Below are 11,545 nucleotides of genomic sequence, written 5' to 3'. Positions count from 1 at the left end.
TGATGACCCAGTGTATACAGTTTAGTTGGTTTCTTGTACTGAAAGAAGATGCAAAAAAGATTAGAAGATGGTGATTAGCCAAGAGAAGTGAGAAAACAGAGCAGCTGCTCTTCTCTGGACATGTCTCTTCTTTCAAGATTGTAAATGGTGGTGTGAATTTTCTTCAATATTTTGCCTGCAGGATGCAAAACTTAAGCTCATCACACTCTCAAGAACCCATATCTGTAGCATTGCTTATATGTGACATCAGAATCTTCAAAGATTCTTTGTTACCTTGAAGAGCAAGTAACACTGACCAATATTATCCCTTAAATCTATTACTATAAGACAAATGATTGGTAAAGAAGAGGGAACTACCACTTCCTTTTCCTCTGTAGAGGTCTGGGGTGCTGCTGCTCTTCTACACACATCTATCACTGGCTCCCCCTCCAAGGAGGATCTGATCATCTGACTGGTAGGTACCTGGAGGATTGCTTGGGCTACACTTTACTAATGTGTAATATTACTGAACCTTAATGGCAATAATAATCCACGTCCCTCTTGCTGTCTTTGATTGCTGTGTCCTGTGCAGTAAGAATGAACAGATGGACAGTTGTAGGGTCAGGAAAACTATTTGTCCATCATGGAGCTAGTGAGTAAATGGACTCAAGAGGACCCAATCACAGGTCTCTCTCCCTCTACAGGCATCCCTGAATCTAAGGGTCTCAAAACTGGGGACAAGCAACAGTCATTACTGGGCTTTTGAACCCAAGCTATATCCTCTTAAACTTACCAGAACATCTTGCCCTCAGACCAGATGAAGAGGGAGGTGAGGGAGGTAAGTTTGGAGTAAGAGGGGAGTGTGTGCACTTGCTTAGCCATTGTTGAGACAATAATTTGTTTTCCATTGACTATTGTCCTTTAGTATGCAGTTTCCTTCACAAAGAATCCCAAAGAGAGAAGCATCATGAATAGTAGGGTTAGGATAAAGTTCACCTTAATCCCTTAACATGGGTGAAGTTAGCTAGAAAGTCCTCAAAAAATGTGATGATACAGAGTACAGCTGAACCACACAATTAACAGAATGTAAGGGTTGTAGAAATACATATAATAATGAATGTTAATCATAACTGAAATTAACCAAAGATCAATTAAAGTAATTAGATATAGAAATTAAGAGTAATCAAGCTAAAATACCTGGACACTAAGTGACGGTTGTTTGGTGACCATCCACTTCTTAGGTATTGCATTTAACTTGTGACCATGTAAGCAGCTCAGAAATTCCAATTCCAGTTCTGGATAACACATTGTGAAAAACTTAAGCAATCTGGATGTTCCTAAATATTTATTCAGTTTTCATCCATTGTTCTAGCTTCATGTGGATATAACCATTGACTCATGAGGCTTTCCTTCAAGAACCATGATTTTTTAATATATTCATTTATTCATAATTTGCCTTATTTCAAAAAGGATATGAAACAACAGAATACCATGACTAATTATCTGAGAGGAAGTTGCTTGTCCTAAAATTGATAAATTTACCTTTCTCTTTTTATGAAAATGTATTTTAGAACATTAGGGATGAAAAAATGTCCCTCGGCTAAAAGAGGGAGAAGAATTTGGAATTGTACATTGATACTTTCACTTGGTCACTTAACAATCACCCAGTTAACTTGTGTTCAATTCCTATTGTGTAGACACATGGCATTATAATATTACTTACACTCATGTGATGTCTAACATATTTCAACCTTCAATGTCTCATTTGTTCTTCCAAACTTCAAGTGTGTCATCTGGAGATAATTATCCCCCCCACCTCCATTTAATATTAGCAAAATCCAAGCCTCAAATATTTTTGAATATTTGACTATGAAATCACAGTGTCCTGACAAACAGTCCAGCTGTCCTTCCATTGCCCTGTCACATGCTCTGAAAAGGTGCAGAAACTGCCTCAACTCCATTCACTCTCCTGTGAGAAAGTTTTATAAAACTATGTATGTGTGTGTGTATCTCCTATCATATTTGATCAACAGCGGAAAAGAATTTAAAGATTATTGAAAAAAAGGTAGTTGAAATTTGTTCAATTTTCTGTCACTTAAACTCTCAGGTTGTTAGGACAATGTCCTATTACAAGAAATTTGGTATAAATTTCGCCTGACCCTCCTCCTTTTTCAAGATGTATCACTCCAGTTACCATCAAGCTTGGTAGAATGGAATCACCTCCAGCAAGGAAAATCGCTCATTATTTAGTTATTACAACATTCAGTGGCTTTTTGCCTACCATGGCCTTAAGCCTTTCCTGGAAGGTAAGGTTTTTTCTCAGGTTGACAACATGCAGACTTGAAAAAAGAAGGCAACTGACAGAACTTGTGAAGAAAAGAAACAGTGCCTGAGGTTGCTTAAGGTTGAGAGTTTTGTCTCAATTACTCTACTGTCTCTCTGAGAAAGATCAACATAAAACCTAATCGAGGAATTTCCATCTCTTAAACAAGTAAAACAACAGTGAAGAGTATCATTTGGGAAAAGGAATTTGACAACTAATAGTTAATACGATTGATAGGTAAACATAACCTTCTTTTCTGAGAATGCTAGAGAACCTCTGACAGATAAAAATTGCGAGACTTGGAAAAATAAAAAAAATTGGGATTGAACATGCCAATGGAGCAGTCACATAAACTTGCCAAAGGGAGAAAAAAAAATACTTAGAATTAGCCATAGTTAGGGTAATCATGTGTCTCAGTTTTCCTGGACTGGCCTTAGTTTAAACTTTAAAACTAGTAAAATTAATAATTGCAACCTGTTTACTCTCAAAGGTGTCCTTGTTCAGACCAAATATTATATATGTGGTCACTGTAGCCAAAGAGGATGAAGCAATCTTATTCCTATGCATAGAAACAAGGAAAAGAACAAAGGGAGTGTCTCCGAAAGCTGGGATGTGCCATTCTGTTTATGACATGACAGTTCACTACAAAAAGGCAAATGCAGTGGCCTCGACCAATATACGTTTATTTATAAAATAAGTACCAACCCACAAAACTGTTTTGAATTACTTAGTGGAAATCAGGATCTTTCATCACAGAAATAAAGGAAAGCAGAAAAGGGGAGATAAAATTGGCAACATCCTCTGAAACTCAAGCCGAAAACCATGTTTCAGCAAAGGAAACACAGAATCCTTAACCAATGCCATGGCACATGAGAGCCTTTCCACATGCCAGACAAACCATTCTCGCAAGAATCCTAGTCCAAACTGGGATTGTGAGTATATTTGTATTTTCTCTACTTTAAGAGAAGACTAGCAGAATTTTTCTTGTAAATTTAGGGATGCATAATCACATGTTGTTTTACATAAACATGTATTCCAATTTACATAAATTTGCATAGCATTTTCCCAAAAAACTAGCTCTGAATATGTAAAACAAATTAATCTGTGCTCTCTAATATAATTGTATTCAAATACGAGATCCAAGGCTACCACAAGAGGTAGGCTTACCAGAGATAGCAATGGCATCACTCCAAAACTCTTTACAGAAAAGAGATAATAGTTTTAGGTTAGATAAAACTTGGATATTTCCAAAAATTAATTAGAAACATTCAACAAACTGTTGATGAAATAATCCCAGGTTGGAAACATATAGATGATAAACTGACACAATTCATTAAAGACTGACATTAGGTTTCCTGTTTACCACATTCTTTATAGCCATGTTCAACTTCAGTTCTTCAAGATTGTTTGCTCTAAAATGAGTGGTCATAAGCTATAGACAAAGAACTGTTTTCAATCTGTATTTTAACAAAAAAATATTGGAAATTATTATTACTATAGCTAAAAAGCAATGGCGTTTAATTTCTGATTACCAGTAAAATACTTCAGGACTGGTTCTTTCTTCTTATTATTAAATGTAAACAACAGAAGGTGAGAGAAGTAGTCTTCTTCCTGTCTTTCATAAATTAAACTGCTACTTGGTAAATAATTATTTCTGTGCTATAAGATAGTCTAGCACTATGGCTTCTTTTCAAAGTATTTTTTATTTTAAAGGATTTCCTTTATTGACCCTGAGAAGCACAGTGAAGTCTTCTGCAGCCCTTAACTAAAATCCTTTCATGCCCCACACTGGTGTGGGGTTCCTAGCTGTTTAGATTAGATCCAGAGTTGGCAACTCTTGATATCTTAACATGCAAAAACTAAAACAAAAAACTTTCTGCAAGAAAAAAAAGTGAGAAATTGATAAAGGTGAAAATTGTGAACTACTCAAAAGGGAGCATAAAATAATCCCAGTAACACACAAACCAGATCATGTCAGTGTCTACGCAGTAGCTTCTAATAGCTTTCCATCATCTTCAGAATAAAATCCAAATTTACCAGGAACCACAAGACACTACACGATCTGGCCTCTAGCTTCAGCTGTGGTCTCATTGCACTGTTGCATTCACTTACTGCACAAGCCTTTTTGCTATGTTTTTAACATGCCAAGCAGCCTTTTGCCTTAGGGTCCTTGCTCTGGTTTTCGATGCTACAATTGGATTTGGGGAGAGGAAGATTGGAATAGGTCAAGTTAAAACACCATCGATCTCTCTGTTCTTACCAAGATTCAGCCATTTTTCTTGAATGAACCATGCTTAGATTGTTGCATGCCTGCAGTTAATTTCCAGAGTTCTGAAAAAGTTGATTTTGATCATTTGTGCCAGTGTTCTTGTTGCTTTATGGAAGAGTGTCTTTTTTTGGGGGGGAAGTCCTTACTTTGCCATTCTGGAAATGCCATTCTGAATATTCTTCTTTAAAATTCACTAAAACTTGACAAGTGGTAGGTTGTTAACAATTAGTTGTATGTTATTTCTGAAACTGTAACAGTAGAATTTTTGTACTCTGTTTAACATTAAACCATAAAATTTAATTTTTTCTGTAAAAGATTAGGTTAAATTTTATTTATTCAACAAATACGTTTTGAGTCTCTGCCTTGTATCAGTCACTATTCTAGGCACTGGAGATCTGGCAGGGATAAGAAAGTGACATTTGCATAGAGGTTCTAATGAAGTGAGGGAATGTGCCATGGGAAGACAATTCCAGACTGTCTGCAAAAGACACATTTAGATTCCGTGACACAAATAGATTGAAAGTAAATGAATAGAAAATAGTATACCATGCAAACAGTACCCAAAAGAAAGCTAGAGTGATTATACTAATATCAGATAAAATAGACTTTAAGGCAAAAAATGTTAGTGGAGACAAAGAAGGACATTTTATAGTTATAAAAGGGTCAATCTATCAGGAAGACATAATATTTTCAAAACATATGTACCTAACAACAGTGTTCCAAAATACATGAAGCAAAATTGACAGAACTGAAGGAAGAAATACACAGTTCAACAATGATAGTTGGAAACTTCATTACTCCATTTTTAATAATGGATAGTAATACTGGAGAAAATCATTAAGGAAAGAGGAGTCTTGAATAACACTTATAAACCAACTGGACCTAGTAGACATTGATAGTATAGTATAGACATTCCACCCAACAGCAGAAGGAATACATATTCTTTTAATGCACATGGAATATTCTCCAGGACAGACATAGAAAATAAAATAAACCTAACAGAAAGAAATGTGGAGAATTGTCATTTGAGAAAAATGGCAATTTTTAAATTTTAGAATGTTTACTTGTTACAATATATTATTTATGTTACTGTGTAGTGGATTTATTAATGTTAATTTTAAATGAATTAATAAACACTTAAAATTAATCTCCATTTTAATTTCTAACATGGTAAATATTGATAGATATAATCACTTAAATAAAAGTTCTTTAGGAATTCTCAATAATTTTAAGGACGGTTCTGTTATCAAAAATTTGAGAACCATTGATTTAGGCTAATAATTTGGGAGATACGTTTGGGAGTCTACCATAAAAACCATTATACCACAACATGTAAGCAACTATTTGTAGTGGTTACTTTGGGGGAAGAAGCTTAATTATTTTCTACATTTTATACTGGTCTGAAATCACAGAAGTGAGAGATATCAACTTATATTTGAGAAATTGAAAGTAGTACATTGAGACTAGAGCCTGGAGAGGGTAGGTGATGGTGGGAGAGGGGAAATAAAAAAGGAGAGGTATGCTGTGAGCATCTGTCTTTTAGGAAAGATAGAACATATCCAAAAATCTTTAATATGAGGGAGTAATAACTGCATAAAAAAGTTATCAACTGTTATTGAGAGAGAGAGATATCACTTTATTGTCATCTAGAAGTCAAACTCATTACAACATTCCCTCTCGAAATGCAGAACTAAACCCACTGAAATGTTATTAACAATTTCTGCTATTTCAAAATATGTACTCTCTCATGTAATCTATGGATATTATTCAGCTCCTCCAAAATGAAAACTCTAAGGCTGCAGGTATTTTTAGTCTAGGCAAGTGAAGAGAATTTATGAATGTGCAGCTCTACACCCAGAAAGCAATTGCCATGAGTTAGGAAAGGGGGAAAAAAAATCACTTCAAAGAAAGCAACGTGTTTCACCCATTTCCACCTCAGCTCCTTCGGCTTAGGAACACCTAGCCCCCATCACTTGCTAATCTTTAGCAGGGATCTCATACCTCACAGCTGTTATTTAGGTAGCCTCTTATGCTATGAAATTCAAACCCTCATTTTATATCCTTTCCCTACAGCAAAAATTGCAATATCTCACACCCAAGCTCCAGCTGTCGGATTCACACACCATTTCTATTTCAATGGCTAGAATAATCCCTTGCTCCCTTGTTTTCATTGAACAAGAATGTGCCAGCTTTAAAAAAATAAATAAATAAAGGGACAGGGAAAAGGCATTTGTCTAAATTCAAATACTCAAAGGGACCAAACAGCTTGAAGAAATATGATGCTTTGTAATAGACGTTTTGTATTCAAAGCACAGTTTTTCTTTTCTTTTCTTTAAAGTACATATGTACACTCACAAATGGATAAATATAGATAGATGGACATGAGACTCCATAGACTTTCTTTTTCAGAAAGCACTATATAAGTCAGAGAAGATATACACACACACCAACTCCAAGAAACTAGACAATGTGAGCATATCTATGGCAACCATTCTTAAGTAAAATGTTTCTTTTTAAGTGAGAGAAAAGTACTGGTAGTTTCTCAGTCTTTCTTGTCCATTATGATACTGACAACCTATAGTACAGTTGTTATTGTTTAATATTTACAGAGTTAGAAACCCAAATTCCCAAACAGCCTTCCAACCAAGGTGCCTAGTTAAAATAAGCCATCCACAAAGGCACCTTTTCAAAATGGGCACACGGATGCAATCTCAGCTGTCCCTAGCCTGGACAGGAAGAGTCAAATGATCTCTGCAAGGAGAACAGAAGCTCTGACCGAATTTAATGTCTGATTGTACATGAAGGCATACATGAAAAGAAAGGCTCTAGAGACTGTCTTACATGCCTCCTAAGATCTGTGGCCCTGACATAACCACCTGAAACCAGGAACGGCCTTCTAGCTGTGACAGAGGACGGAGATATGAGGGAAAATATCAAAAACCTTCAAAAAACCCCATTGAATTATTTAAAGCAAACTATAAGCAAATGATATGAAAATCAGAGTTGTCTAGTAAATTTTACTCTCAAGATCTTTTTATTTTTTTAAGAGCTTTTTTACCAAGATCATTTTTCAGTTCCTCCTGCCTTGGGCCTCATCACCTACTGCTCATGGGATCATTTCCTTCTAGCATTCTGGCTGGTCTCCCTGAATTAAATGTCCCAGCCCAATGAATGACTCTTTATTTTCTCTTTCCACTGCTTCATTTTTCTAAAAGCTTCCACTGCTTCCTATAACTGCAGTGTGATCCTAAATTTCCCATAACTGGGTTCTGTTTTAGCTATCCAAACTCATCCCTTTAAGCTTTTGATCAACAACCAAGGCTGTTTCCTCACCATTTCTCCCCAAGCCATTTTCTCACCATCTTCCCAACACAGCAAGCTCATCCTCAGCTGAGTGTATTAAGAAAATGGCCCCAATTTCCCCTATGCTAAACCCTGTCTCCCCTCCATCAAGTCAAATCAGGCCCAGCTTTCAGGTTCCACTCAATGTCCATGAAGCACATCTTGACAACATCAACCCTCATTTATTTCTCTGACATCTGGAGGGATATTTCATTATATTATGGACAAGAACAAATGAAATTCAGGACTAAATAATTAGGTTAATAATAAAGGACTGATTTCTAAATATAATACCTTAGATATTGAATCAGGACCTGAGGGATTATTAAACCATTCAGAAAGCAATTATCAAAATTACTCTTAAAAACAAAGTGGTAACAACCAAGGTACCAATGTATCTAAAAGATAATCATCATCATCATCATCACCATCTTTCTTTGTCATTGCAAATACCAAATACACATGACATTATCTCTCCTCCATGCCCCCCATGATTGTCTTCCTATAATAAGTATTTACAAACTAGAACCTTTAAAAATATATATATTGAAAGCAGGAACCATAATAGACTCTGCATTTTTTTTCCCTTTACACTGGAAAACTTTACCTTCATTAAAGCACAAATAGAATCTTTACTTCTAAAACTTAAAACTTTAAGCTAAATGAAAAACAGCTAATGTTTTTGCTTTAATGTTTTGCTTTCGGCTTGCCAACTTTAGAAAAATATCTTCAATTCTTCAAACAGATGGCAAGGCCACCTTTAAAAAATATTAAGCATGCTAAAATAGATACAAACTGATAGTTCTACTCCTGATAAACGCTGCTATGGACAACCGAATGCCTCCCATTCTGTTTCAGTAATAAATCACTTTCCTGACTTGAGTTAGTAATGAGATTTTTAATCATGTGGATTGAACATATCCTCCAGTTAATAAAAAACGTATCACCTCCTTTTTATCTTTAATAAAAGATTTGTACACTGCTCAAATGATTTGTATTACATTTTTAAAGAACCTGAGATTGATGTTTTTCAATTCTCCTTTCCATTTTTCTGGGCTTTTATAATTCAAAGGTAATATGCCCTGTAATTAATAATTCATAAGGTAATTTTAAGGCTTTTATTCAGAAACCTCTTTCCTATTGACTTTAGAATGTGTCATAAAAATGCAGGTATTAATATCTTGGCAATTCCCAGCTCTATACAGATGAAGTCCTTGAATTTAAACAACTCAAGTTTGGTGCTTCAAAAATCAAGAGACATAATTTTGAACTGTAAGGTACAGAAAAGACAAATATCTTTTTAAAGCGCTATTTACACCATTATAATTCTCTCACTTGACAATTAATCACAGGAATATTTTTCTTATTACTTAGGTAATTGTCAGGATTTATTTTTTTTTTTAGTGTAAGAATTATTTAGAGGAATAAATCAGGAGCAAACAGTTCTGTTTGAAAATGATTTTTTATAACTACCACTGTAAATGTGCATTTAAGCATCTGGAATCTCTAAAAGATTCATTCAAAGGCATTTTTACCTGAAGGTAAAGCTTTTCTTCTCCCATTATTATTTTTCAGCTACAGCAAAGTAATACTTACCAGGAGAAGGAGCACAGGAAAATAATTTACATTTTTTTCTCTTCTAAATATTTTCTTGCATGCTATTCTAGAAATTTATTTGGTCAGAGGGTATAAGGGTGGCACTTATCCCAGTTTGCAAGGAAGTGAGCCTTACAAGGGCACACACAAGAGTCTGCTAGCATTTACTAGCCAGTAAATTTCACTCTATTCTCATAAAACTGCCAGGCATCAAATAAGGATGATTATGTCTGGCAAAGTGCATTGTAAATATAAAAGGCTGCAGAAATGTGGGGTTATCATCATCTGCCAAATACCCCACATTAGCTTCATGGAAGCTGGGTTGAGTGCAGATGGAAAATTATGAACCTATTGCTACCGATTGAAGAACAACTTAAAGTACATCAGGACACTGAATAAACAATGACACACTTGTTTAAAAAATAAATTGTGGCAACAAATAAGCACATTACTATCCCCTTCTAGTTCATGAACAAGATCAGTGGTGGACTCACCTCTGCATTCCTTGAGCAATTAACGAGACCTGGATTATATAATAAGTCTCATTTGATGTTGGGTTAAAAAATAATACCTGAAACATAGAGAGCAATACCTGACCCATTCGGGCATGGTAAGAAAGTACTTGGAGTTTGTTACTATAAAAGAAAACAGGCTCTATTCCACCCTAATCCAGATGTTGTGAAAATAGTTTAGATAAGATCAATAAATCTGAGTCATTCTTCTACTATTACAACATATGACCAGTAATCAGTTTCTTTCCTTGTGTATAAACAAAGCTTGAAACCACTGTAAAACAAAATTTATATGCAAGAAGGAAGCTGAAGAGCTTAGTTTTTTTCTACTCAAGAACAAAAATCTAAGATCCACAGTACTTGGACCAAGGATCCACTAACTCAATTTGAGATTTAACTGTTAAAGATAAAGGTACAAAAGCTGTCATCCAACTAAAGGAAGCACTATGCTTTACTTGATTCAGATTAAGTATGACACATCCAAGTGAGACACATAAGTGATGAAATTTGTGTCCTATGGGGTTATAGATGCTATATTAAAAGCAGACGGTAATTATAGGGCACAAAGAAAAGATGTCAATTCTTTGGGAAGTGGGAAAGTAATTTCAGGAAATTTTGAAATTTTAAAATTTCAGGCAATTTTATAGTGAAATGGGTGTTGACAGATGAGTAGGCATTTATCAAGTGGCCATAAGTATGAAGAAGGCCATTCTAGGCATATGAAGGAGCAAGAATGAGCAAAGACATCACAGATGGAAAAGTATGATTGAGTAATGGCTGAATTATAGGGCGTTGGAAGGTTGGAAGAGGTTCTGTAAGAGGAAAATGCTGAAGAGGCCACCACATCATGGATTAACTTCACCTTTTCATAAAACATGGATTTTAGGGGTACCTGGGTGGCTCAGTCAGTTAAGCGTCCAACTCTTGGTTTTGGCTCAGGTCATGATCTCATGGTCATGAGATCAAGCCCCAGCACACTCTACACTCAGCTCAGTTTTTTCAGATTCTCTCTCTCTCTCCCTCCTCTTCTCCCTCTGCCCCACTTGCACACACTCTCTTTCTCTCAAATAAATGAATAAATAAATAATCTTAAAAATAACTTGGATTTTTTTCAGCAGGCAATTTTGAGTTGGTAATGGGGCTACCAATAAGGGAGTTACATGATTGAATTTTTTATTTTAGAAAGATCACACTGGAAACAACAGAAGAACAGATTCTGAGAACAGTTAGAAGACTCTGGAAATAGTCAAGGTGGTGGTTAACGAGGCTGACCTAAAAGAGAAAATACTAGATATCAAGGAAATAGTCCTTAAAGCTTGGGGTGACTAGATTTGTGGAAGAGAAGCATGTGATTTTAAGATGAACTTATAATTCATTCATTGGTAACCTTCTAGTTATGCTAGCTAGAAATGCTTCTCATGGAGATGGAATAGCTAGAGGAAGTGTAGATTTGGACTTAGAGGTAATTTTTTCTTTCTTTCTTTCTTTCTTTCTTTCTTTCTTTCTTTCTTTCTTTCTTTCTTT

The sequence above is a fragment of the Phoca vitulina genome, unplaced genomic scaffold (genome assembly GCF_004348235.1).
Source record: "Phoca vitulina isolate PV1807 unplaced genomic scaffold, GSC_HSeal_1.0 scaffold1, whole genome shotgun sequence".
NCBI classification, from domain to species: domain Eukaryota; kingdom Metazoa; phylum Chordata; class Mammalia; order Carnivora; family Phocidae; genus Phoca; species Phoca vitulina.
This window is presented reverse-complemented; position numbering follows the sequence as displayed.